This window comes from Suricata suricatta, chromosome 1 (genome assembly GCF_006229205.1).
Source record: "Suricata suricatta isolate VVHF042 chromosome 1, meerkat_22Aug2017_6uvM2_HiC, whole genome shotgun sequence".
Lineage (NCBI taxonomy): Eukaryota > Metazoa > Chordata > Mammalia > Carnivora > Herpestidae > Suricata > Suricata suricatta.
Window position 1 is genome coordinate 191,717,146 of NC_043700.1, and position 10,574 is coordinate 191,727,719.

At 66.4% G+C, this 10,574-nt stretch overlaps 1 protein-coding gene across 1 annotated transcript in view; it reads right to left on the reverse strand.

The window, feature by feature from the left end:
- The window catches only part of ACOX3 (acyl-CoA oxidase 3, pristanoyl), a 922,607-nt gene that overhangs the window by 342,106 nt on the left and 569,927 nt on the right, over positions 1 to 10,574 (reverse strand). The window lies entirely within an intron of this gene.

Consider the following 10,574-nt stretch of genomic DNA (forward strand, 5'->3'; position numbering starts at 1 on the left):
CGGTATCTGCTCATCCGGAGTCCGGGCTGCTGCAGAGCCGGCCCGGCCTGAGGCCGCCGGGTCTGCACAGTGTGGCGCGTGGTGGGGAGCTGTGGAGGGGGCAGGGGTCCGTGCCTGCGGGAGTGGCAGGAGGCGTGCGGTCCGCTCTTCTCTCGTCTGCTTCATCCAGAGCTGCCGGAGCTCCAGTCTCCCGACCTGGCTGGGGTGACATCCTCCAGTCCCCCAGCAGTGTTGGCACCTCCTGGGCGCCTCCTGCTGGCCAGGCCTGGGGATGCTCAGGCGGTAGGTGACACAGGAACAAAGTGAAAACCAGATACGGTGGTGAGGGCTCCCGAGGAAGGCGTCGGGCAAGGCCTCCTGGAAAGACAGGGCGATTCTGAGGCGGAGGCTGAGGGACTCCACCGGGATTAGAACACGCGGCGGGAGCAAGCCTGAAGACCTTACCCAGCTTCTCCGCGGGGACCCTCCGTGGAGTGCCGTGTGCCCCTAGACCTCGCTCCTGAGCCCCATCTCAGGACCCTCCTCCTGCGGAGGCTGTGTTCGTGCGGTGTAGGCGCGGGGCCTGCGTTCTGTTTCCAAGTGAAAGAAGCGTCTCTTTGCGCCCCTTCCAATCCCAGTCCACTCGTCCTCCCTGCCCTGGGCTGAGACCTGGGAGCTCAGGGGCCACAGCCCTGGCCTGCAGGGCTCCGTCTTGGAACGGCCCAGAGGTCTTGTCCTCCAGTCCGGGCTGGCGCCAGGTGGGAGGAGGAGGCTGAGAGCCAATGCCCCTCTCCTCCGGTGTCTCCTAGACTTTGCAGAGTTTGTTTCCCTGGGTCTCCTCCTCACAGGGATGTCCCTGAAGGTGTATGGCCTGGGGCCCCGGAGCTCCTTCCGGTCCTCATGCAGCTGCTTTGACTGTGGGCTGAGTAAGATCCTCACCAGAGGTGCTGTCTGGGGGTCCAGGAGGGCCTAGCGGTACCCGTGCTGACAGTGCGCCCAGCCCCCTCCCACTAAGCTGTGCCCAGTGCGAGCTGGGGTCTGCGCAGTGGGGCCCAGGGGTTTGAGGGGACTGTGACCCTGTGTGGGCCAGCAAGTCTTCCTTTGGCAGAGGGGAGGCCTTCCTGTTCAGGCTCTGACTTATGTGGGGGTTCCGGCCACAGGCTGTTCCCCACCTGTACGATGTCCTGCTCCCTACCCCTGACCCCGTGTGTAGACTCTGAGGCTCACTGAAGGTGTGTCGGGTGCCAGCACTGTCCCGACACCCCCACTGTGTGCACCCCTGGGCTCCCGACACCCCCACTGTGCGCACCCCTGGGCTGTGTCAGGTCCAGCACTGTCCCAACAGCCCCACTGTGCGCACGTGCTGGTCACACTGAGCCCGTGGGGCCCAGGCAGCTCCTGCTCCATCAGAGTCAGCACCAGCAGCACTGCTCCAGGTGTCCCGTGGGCCCAACTCCGTCCAGGGAGAGGTGGCAGCTGGCTGCCCTGTGCCCCGCTCCCAGGGGACCGTTCAGGGAAGTCCCACGCGGCTCAACAGCTGCTACGGGCAGCCGCCCACCCGCCCCAGCATTTGCTCCATGTCCTGCCCGGCCTCACCTCCCTCCGCCCCTCTCCTGCTGCCCAGGGACCACAGGCCACAGGGCTTTGTCCAGAATTCATGGCCATGGCACGGGGGTGGGCCCTAGGATGGCCCCCAGGCCCCTGCCCACTGTGTCCACGGCCCCACGGGTGAGCAAGTCCTGAGATCGGACACGGCCCCTGGTCTCTTAGGTCACCTATGCCTGCTAGCATTCTGGAGGCACCTTGCTGGCCGGGTGACACAGGGAGGAGCCCCACGGGACATGCAGCTGTGCGGCCCCAGGCAGCCAGCCACCTCGGACGCCAGGTGCCGCCGTGGGAGCGCAGGTGAGGTCGCACTGTCCTGAGCCCCGAAGCTGGTGGGAGTCGGTCTTGGAGCAGCGGGGAGCTCCAGGCAGTCGGAGGGAGCCCCCTGACTGGGCAATCCCCCCGGAAGGGCCACGCGGCCTCGTGCCCCAGTGCACCGGGCACGCTGTGCCGGGCAGGGGTGTGCGAGCCCCCCCCGCCGGGAGGCGCTGTGCTTTGCGAACAGCGGTAAGAGCCCCACATGCCCACTGAGGGGCAGCTGTGGTTCTGGACTCTTTCGTGAGGAGCCGAGCAGGGGCTCGGGAAGGTCCCCGGCCAGCGGCTGGCCACGGCAGCCCGGTTCCGAGCCCACTCCCGTGGCCCCTCCTGCCCTTCCTGGGTGGCCATTCCCGACCACAGCTGCCCCGAATCCCCGCCGTGGACATGGCGTCAGCCTGCCTCTAGGCCGCCAGCGAGGCTTGGGGTAACTGGTCTGTCCATCTCCACCCACCCCCACCACTGTTAAACAGGGGCCCCAGTGGCCCTCCCCGGGGAGCACGGATGGGGCACAGGAGACACCCTGGCAAGATCTGAAATGCGGGTGGCCTGCCTGGCGGAGGCTCCCCGGGGAGGAAGGATCAGGGGCCTGGCGCCTGGTGCAGTGTGCCTTCTCCAGTGCCGCTGCGGGCACTCTGGGGGCAGGGCCCTGGCGGGATGCGGGGCTGCTAGTATTGGTGGGGGTGAGCCGGGGTCCAGGTGGGGGGCACAGCTGCCGCCGGAGCCCGGCCACAGGCCAGTGGGGAGGAGCGGCCGCGATGGGGCAGGGACGTTCCAGGGGCAGCACCGTCAGGGCGGGGCGAGGGGGAGCAGCCGTCTCCCCGCAGCAGGGGGTCCAGGGCAGCAACCAGACCCTCCTCCTAAAGACGCCTTCCATTCTGCACACTGGAGTCAAATCAGATCATCGCAAGAGCACCCTTGGGCATTTGTGCCCCAAGGAGTCAGGCTGTGAGCCGGGCCTTTGCAGACCTCTTTATTCGCTTGGCAGGGCCACCCTGGACCTCAGTTTCTCCATCTGTGAAATGGGAGTATTGGCTGCACCTTCCTCGGGGGTCCTGGGGAGGTTTATTTAGGCCATATCACATGGTGGTCAGAACCGCAGTGGGTTCAGCATCCACGCAGGGCAGACATGAGCTGTTGTTCTTGATTATTGCCTACATTTTGCACTCAGAGAGGCTGAGGTAGCGGCCCAAGGTCACACAACCAGAAAGTGGGGGCAAATTTTGAAATGGAGGCTGATTCAGGGCGGGTGCCCCACAGCATCGCACTGATGACAGGTGACACACAGGAACATCTGTGACAAGTGACGCAGGGGTGAGACCCTGTTTCCTTCTCTCTGAGTGGCTCCGGGCCCCTGAGCCCCATGTGGGTTTGGGGGCAGCGTGAGCTGGGTGCTTTAGGGAGGACCTAGGTTCAGGGGCAGTGGGGCTCAGCTGACTTCTGGCCAGGAGACTCCGGGGAGACCTTGCAGGAGGTCAGGGGTCCCCACCCGGAAGGCCGGCCGGCCCTCCCACGTGACCGCCAGCAGAGGTGCCAGACCCTCCGAGGGTCTCATTTGGCCCCCAGAGCCCTGCTGCTGTTTCTCTGTGATTCTTTCGGCCTCGCTGCCCCGCCTCCTGTGTGCTTATTCTAGGAAGTCTGTGTTCCTGAAGGTTTTTAAATTTAAATCCCAGTGTTTTCTGGAAGACCGTCCTGGGTCTGGGCCAGCCGCTCCGCGGAGGCTGGTGTTTCCTGCGCGCCCGCGTTTGCGGCGGAGGGCCACGGTCGGGGCCGTGCCGCGCTCTGGGTGGGGGTGTTTCCCCGAGTTCTTGTTCCCTGTCGGCACGAGCTTTTCATGGCCTTGGTCTCATTTCTTTCTGTCCGTGTTCATGGGACAGCAGCTTCCTGAGCTCCGGGGGGCGCTGGGCGGGACTCCGGGCTCCTCCCCACAGGGCTGGACCCCTGTCCCCTCTGTGTCTCAGGCTGGCTCCTGCCCAGGGGTCTGTCCATCCCTGACTTGTGCCTTTCCCTCTGTGCCCAGCCTTCATGGAGGGACTCAGAAGGACTGAATGCCCTGTCACCACTGCTGTCCCCTCCTCCCCTGCCACCGTTCAGGTGTGTAGGCACCCCGGCAGGCTGAGCCGGGGACACGGGCCCAGAGCGATGCTGCTGACAGTGAAGAGTTCCGGGCTCCAGGGGTCGGAGGTGTGGGCACAGCCTGCCCCAGCTCTCCCCCGCCCCCTGTCCCCACTGCTCTCGGGGGGGGCCCGCCTCCCTCCTGCAGACGGGCCCTCCCCCCATGGCCCGAAGCCCCCAGACCCACACCCTGACGCTCAGTGTCCGCGGGCAGCAAGAGGACCTTCCTCCTCGCAGTGTGGAAGCTTCTGAGGGGGTCTGAGCGTGCCGGCCCACAGGTGCGCAGTCACAGGCTCGCTCTGCGCCAGTGGGGGCGCTGAGATGGGCGGACGCCACCAAGGCACGGGGGGTCAGGCGGCGTGAGGGAAGCGCGCGTGTCCTGGGGCGGCGGGGAGCACTCTGGGAAGAACAGGAGAAGCCACCGCCACTGTGACTCCTGGTCGCGCTGGGCAGCTGGCCCCTGGCTGGGCGCCCGTTTTCCGGGAGACTTCCTGTTTTCTGGTGGGAGGTGGCGGTGGGAGGGGACGCAGGAAGGGCCAGTGCGGGAGAGGCGCCCGCTAGGTCTGGGACCGGACAGCAAATATCCAGAAGCGGCCCGGTGACCTGACACCTCCTGAGCAGTGTCCGGGCTTCGCCAGCCGAGTCCAGGAGCTGGGGCGTGGCACAGGGGCCGTGGGGAGCCAGTGGGGACTGAGGAGGGCTGGCGCTGGCCAGAAGCATCTTGGGAGGGGCTCTCGGCTGCTGGCTGGAGAAGGTGGGGGGCTGGGCATCCGTGGGGCTGGATGCTGACTCTAGGCTCCAGGCAGAAAGGAGCTCGGGGGCCCCACTGCATGGTGGCCTAAGAAGTCACCTCCAACAGGTTAGCCAAGATGTGGGGCGCCTGGGGGGCTCAGGTAAGCGTCCGACTTCAGCTCAGGTCATGATCTTACAGTTTGTGGACTGAAGCCCCGCGTCGGGCTCTGTGCTGACAGCTCGGAGCCTGGAGCTGCCTCCGATTCCGTGTCTCCCCTTCTCTCTGGCCCTCCCCCTCTCATGCTCTGTCTCTCTGTTTCTCAATAATAAATAAATGCTTATTAAAAAAAAAAAAAGCAAAGAAAGATGCTTGGAATGAGTAGCTCAGAGAGGGTGGGCGGCCAGAGGCCCCTGGAGCTCCCCCAGAGGCCGGTCCAGCTGGAGAGGGGTCCAGGGCGTGCTTTGAAGCCGATTCTCGGCAGGCCACCTGTGCCGAAGTCCACGGGTCCCTGGAACTGCCACCGTCTGCCGACGGCCCTGCCCAGGCCACCAGGGTCCTCGTGGTGCTCACCAACTAGCTGTCGTGTACGGGTCCCATGCCCTCGCCTGCCAGCAAGTCGGGTCACCTCCTGGAGCCCCTCACTGGGGAATGTGCACTGCCCCCACCTCGGGGGTCGCCGTAGCCCTTCTCCAGTGTCGGCCCCAGGTCCCTGAGCACCTCCCACCGCAGACCCAGGCTGCCCTGGGGAGGCTTGGAGCTCGTCAGACCCGGCCCAGCCTTTGGACCCCAGGTCCAGAGGAGGGAGTCTGGGAAGGCTTCCTGGAGGAGGTGGTGTTTGCATGGTATTGAGGAGAAGCAAAAATCCTGCCTGCTTCAGTGCAGCCATTGCCTTGGACGGATGGACACACACATACACACACACACACACACACACACACACACACACCCCGCTCCCTTCTCTGCAGCAGCTGTGATCCGACCCCACAGCCCAGCGTGAGTACCAAAGGACCCCAGAGGCTCTGACCCAGGGTGGGGTCACCGGCAAAGGAAGGACTCTGCCCTTTGGGAGGACTCGCCCTGGCGGGGGCCATATTGCTCCCTTTCACCCTTCTGATTCAGGACACAGTGCAGGTGACAAGCCCTCTGTCACCAACTATCCAATTCTTAAAACCCAAGGCCGATGCCTCCCCCTGGGGCTACTTCCTGGTTTGATGCGGCACCAGCTTTGTTTCCAGTAGCGGCCTGACCCGGCAGAGCGGCTCCTTCCTGAACCAGGCAGCCTCCGGGGTGGGCAGGGATTTCAGGCTGGCTGGGGTTGGGGCCAGGTCCCTGCCGCTGCACACCCCCCACCCCCCACCCCCTGCTCCTGCGGTGGACCCGCCCCCACTGCTGTGTCTGCCAGGCAGCACTGGCTCCCTGCACACTGCTGTGTGACCACGGGCAGGTGCCTTGACTTCTCTGTGCCCAGGATCCGGGAACAATCGCTCCCTCGCATGGCTCTTATAGGAGTCAATTTGTCAACCCGGGAGACTGGTGCCTAAATCTCAGCACAGCAGGTTCACGGCACCCTGTCTTCCCTGGAGGGCTGGCCACCTGCGATGGACAGTCTGCCAGGCCACACTGTCCCTTGTCTGAGAGGATTGGGACGGGAGGGGCCGTCCGGCGCGTTTGGGAGGAGAGGACGTGCTGGGAGGGGAGGAGGGAGGAGCGAGGAGGGTGTGGCCCCGGCTGGGCAGAACCCTCCCCCCCCACTTGCTCTAGGCCCCTCCAGGGGCTTAAGGAGGCAAAGGTGAGAGGGGGGCCAGGGAGAGGAACCGAAGGGTCACCGCCCACTTTCGGGAGGGTGCCCCTTCCCGGGCATCCCCGCGGCAGCCCTCCCCCTTCCTGGCCCTGGAATGAGCTTGCTCAGCCTCACCTGCTCGCCGCCCCGCCCACCTGGAGCCTCACCCCCCCCCCCCCAGCTTCCCGTCCTGCCCTCCTGGCCTCACGCTCCACCCTCGGGTCCCCCACACCGCGCTGCTCACCTGGGCTGTTCCCGGACCGATGTGGATGCCCCTGGTGGACTGTGAGCCTGGCGTGGGCAGGGTTGTGCCCGCCGGTGCCCCGTGCAGGGCCTGGCGCTCGCCCCGCCTGACGACCCAGCGGACACGCGGGATCGCCGTGACTCCCCGGACACCGAGCAGCTAGGAGAAACACGATGCGGCGTCCCGTCCTGTAGCAGCGTGGGCGGGTGTGCAAGGGCTGTGGGTACCGCCAGGCGTGTCGCTGCCGACGCTCTGGGTGAGGGGTGTGCCGCACGTTTCGGGGGGCACAAGAACCATGCGTGTGCACGCCTGTGAGTTCCACGGCAGCGCAGGCCACGGTTCTGCCTCCACATTTCCCTCGCTGAGCAGAGACGGCGGCGTGACCCAAGGGCCCTTTGAGCCTCCTCTGCCGCTGGAATGTTCTGGGGCTGCTGAGCAGCTGTGTGGTCCTGGCCGTGACCCCCAGCCCCCAGGAAGCAGCCATGTAAAGTCCCCGGGAGCCTGGCTACAAGGCAGATCCCTGGGCCGCCCCGGTCTCCCGGTCAGAGGCTTGGGAGCACCTCCCGGCGGCCCTGCAATTTCCCTCCTCGTCTGCTCCCTGGTCCTGGTCATTCCCCTCGTCCCCGTCCACTGCCTCAGATGGGAGTGACACATTGTCCCTGGGACCCCAGAGACCCCGGGCCCCGTGCTTGGACCGGCTGTGCGCCCGGGTCCTCAGAGCGCTGACAGGGAAGCTGAGAGGCAGAGTGCAGGCCGGGCCACAGCCAGGTGGGGACTCCACGCACAGCCCCGCAGGTGCCCGGAGGCCGCGGGAGCAGCTGGTCGGGCCGCCTGGGCGGGAGCGAGCTCCCTGTCGCTGGAGCCCTGTCCAAGTGGCTCCCGGGGGTTTCCGGCGTTGAGTGAGAAGGCCCCTCTGACGCCAGGCTTCGGGGCCCGCTGCACAGCGGTGGTGGGATGGTTGGCCGTGGACACACGCCCTACGGGTGACCTAGGACCTCGGAGCGAGGGGCTGGGAGGCTGCACATATAGAGGCGGGCGGCCCTCCTGAGTGTCTCCTCCTTACTGTCACCTTCTCCCTAACCCCCCTTCCCAGCAGGTGAGAATGCAGGTGTCCATTCAGGCACGCGGCTGCTGTGTGGCACGGGGGAGAGCCCCAGGGGCAGGCTCTCTAGGCATCTGAGCCCCGCGACTGTGCTCAGTCCTCTGGCAAGAAACCCCAGCAGGTCTGCTCTCCGGAACCCAGCCTGGCCTTCCAGAAGGACCTCTTGCGGTCAGTGGGGCAGCGCCCCTCATGGAGAAGGACCGGGCCCACGGCCAGCTTCCCAAGCAGCTCTGCACTCGGCGTTCCTTCCCGGTGGCACACTGCCCGGAGGCTCAGGGCACCACAGGCTTTCTAGAGCTGAAGGAGATGGTGGGAGCCAACCTGCCTGCAGGCCTGGGCCCCCCGGGGCGCGGGCACCGCACTGCTGGCCCTGCCGCTGAGCCCCGCTCTGGGCCCCTGGGCCCCTGGACTGGTCCAGCTGGTCCCGGACGAGCACCGCTGGGCTCCAGAGCAGGAGTGACGAGGGCACCCCACAGCTCCGACCCCATGCCCCGGGGCTCACCCCGACCTGGCTTTCCCAGACCCCTGCGGACCGGGTGGGGGTGTGTGTCAGCTCTCGTGTAGGGCTGAGGGCGCTTGCAGACCATCCCACGGGACCCCCCACAGCCTCCCAGGACAAGGGAGGTATTCTGGGGCACACAGTGTCCCCCCAAAGTCATGTCCACCTGGAAACTCAGAATTTCCATGGGGGAATAGGGTGAGCCTCGTCTCCGCAGATGGGGTTGGTCAAGACGGGGTCAGGCTGGGCTTAGGGTGGGCCCGGGCGCCGCCTGCCTCCGGTCCCTGCAAGGAGAGGAGGGGCTGTGTGAGGACGTGGCCACGAGCCCGGGAAGACCCACAGGCTCAGAAAGCTGGGGCCTCAGAGAGCGGGGAGCAGCAGGAGGGACCCCTCCCCAGAGCCCCTGGAAGGAGCCCAGGCCTGCTGACAGCTGTGTTTGGACTTGTGGCCTCTGGAGCCGTGAGGACGAATCTGCCACTTTGGGGCAGCCGGCGTGTGGCACGTCACTCCCACACTCACGGAAACCGATGACTTGTCCGAGACGTCCAGGCCGGGCTCCTGCGGCCTTCGCGCTCTGTGGGCCCGCTGGCAGGGGGGGAGCAGGATGGAGAGGTGCAGCCTTGACCTTCAGAAGCCCGATGTGGCCACAAAGCGCTCCCAAGAGGCCTGGGTGGAGGGCATGCCCGTGGGGGCCAGAGCGGCCGAGACAGAGGGTCTGGACCCTGGCCAGGGGGTCGGGAGGGGGTGCAGGGGACTTGACTTCTCCGGGCCTCGGGCTCCTCGTCTGTAAAGTGGGGCCGGCGGGGGAGGCACCAGCGGAAGGCCCAGTGTCTCCCCAGGGCGGGGCCCACGGCCACCACGCCGGACGCGTGTGGCTGCTTTGCTGTTCTCATGGGCAAGTGTCCGTCAGGCACTTGACCTGCTTCTGGCTGGGAGTCCACACGCTGCCCCCACGCTGGCGCCGTAACGGGGTCGCCGAAGCCGGTCCCAGCTCTCGCCGGCTCGGCAAGGACCAGAGGCAGAGAGGAGAACACGGCGCCAGGCGCCCAATCCGCAGCCCCCCACCCGGGTCCAGGCCCCAGGCTCCTGCTCCTGAACCCCCAGGGTTTGGGCCTGCAGGACCAGAGCCGTCCTATCCTAGCCCGTGGCTCCATGTGCCGGAAACTCCACGGTGTGTGCATGAGCTGCCTGGAGATTCTTCTGCCCCAGGGCCCCTGACCGAGGTGGCGCTGCCGGGAGGTCTGGGCTGCAGTGTCCACGGCGGCGGCCCCGCGGCTGGCTCTTTGGGCAGGACGGCTGGCAGGCTGGGCTCGGCGGGACTGCCGGTCGGAGCACCTGCGCAGCCTGGCAGCCGGGAGGAGGGGCAGAGGGAGCACCCGTGTGGCCTGGCTGCTGGGGGGAAGAGGGAGGGGGAGCACCTGTGCAGCCGGGGGGCGGGGGCGGGGGGAGTCGCCTGGTCTTGGCTTCCGCGGGGGCCAGTTGGGTGTGTTCATTAATTCCTTTGCTCGCCCATTCACCAGAGAACTATCCTGCACCCGTGCTGGGGACACACGAGTGATCAGTATGCACGGTGCTTGCCTTCGGCAGGTGAGGCCAACACAAGCTTAATGAAATCGCTCATGGGTTAGTGGTAAGAGCTAGGGAGAATGGGCAAAAAGAGAATGTGCCACAGGAAGGCTTCCAGGTTTTAGATGCCACATGTTAAATTCGGGTACCACCTGGAGTCGGTGATGGAGATGAGCATGCCGACCACTCGATGGGAGTGTTGCCGACAGACGGAGCAGCAGGTGCCAAGGCCCTGGGGCAGGGTGGGGGGGGCATGCAGATGGGGGAGCCGGGGGCTGGGCGGGCAGGAGCCGACCAGCTCAGGGCAAGGGGTCAGGCCCGTGCAGCCCACGAGGCCACAGGACGAAGTTTCTGAGTGGGCAAGGGCGTGGGGGGGGCGTGGGGGCTGTGGTGTGTCCGGCCTGGGATTGAGTGGGACTCTCCGGACCTGCAGTGCGCCTGGCACGGGCTTCGGGACCAAGGAGGTGGCAGAGCCCAAGGAAGCCGTGCCAGCTGTCCAGGTCCACTCCACACAGCAGGCTTGGCGTGGGCGGGGCCGCTGCACAGCACATGCCTGTGAGCGCCCCGCTCAGGAGCAGATGCAGGGCCTGCTGCCATATCTGGACGGGCAGGAGAGGAAGGAGCACACCCGCAGGG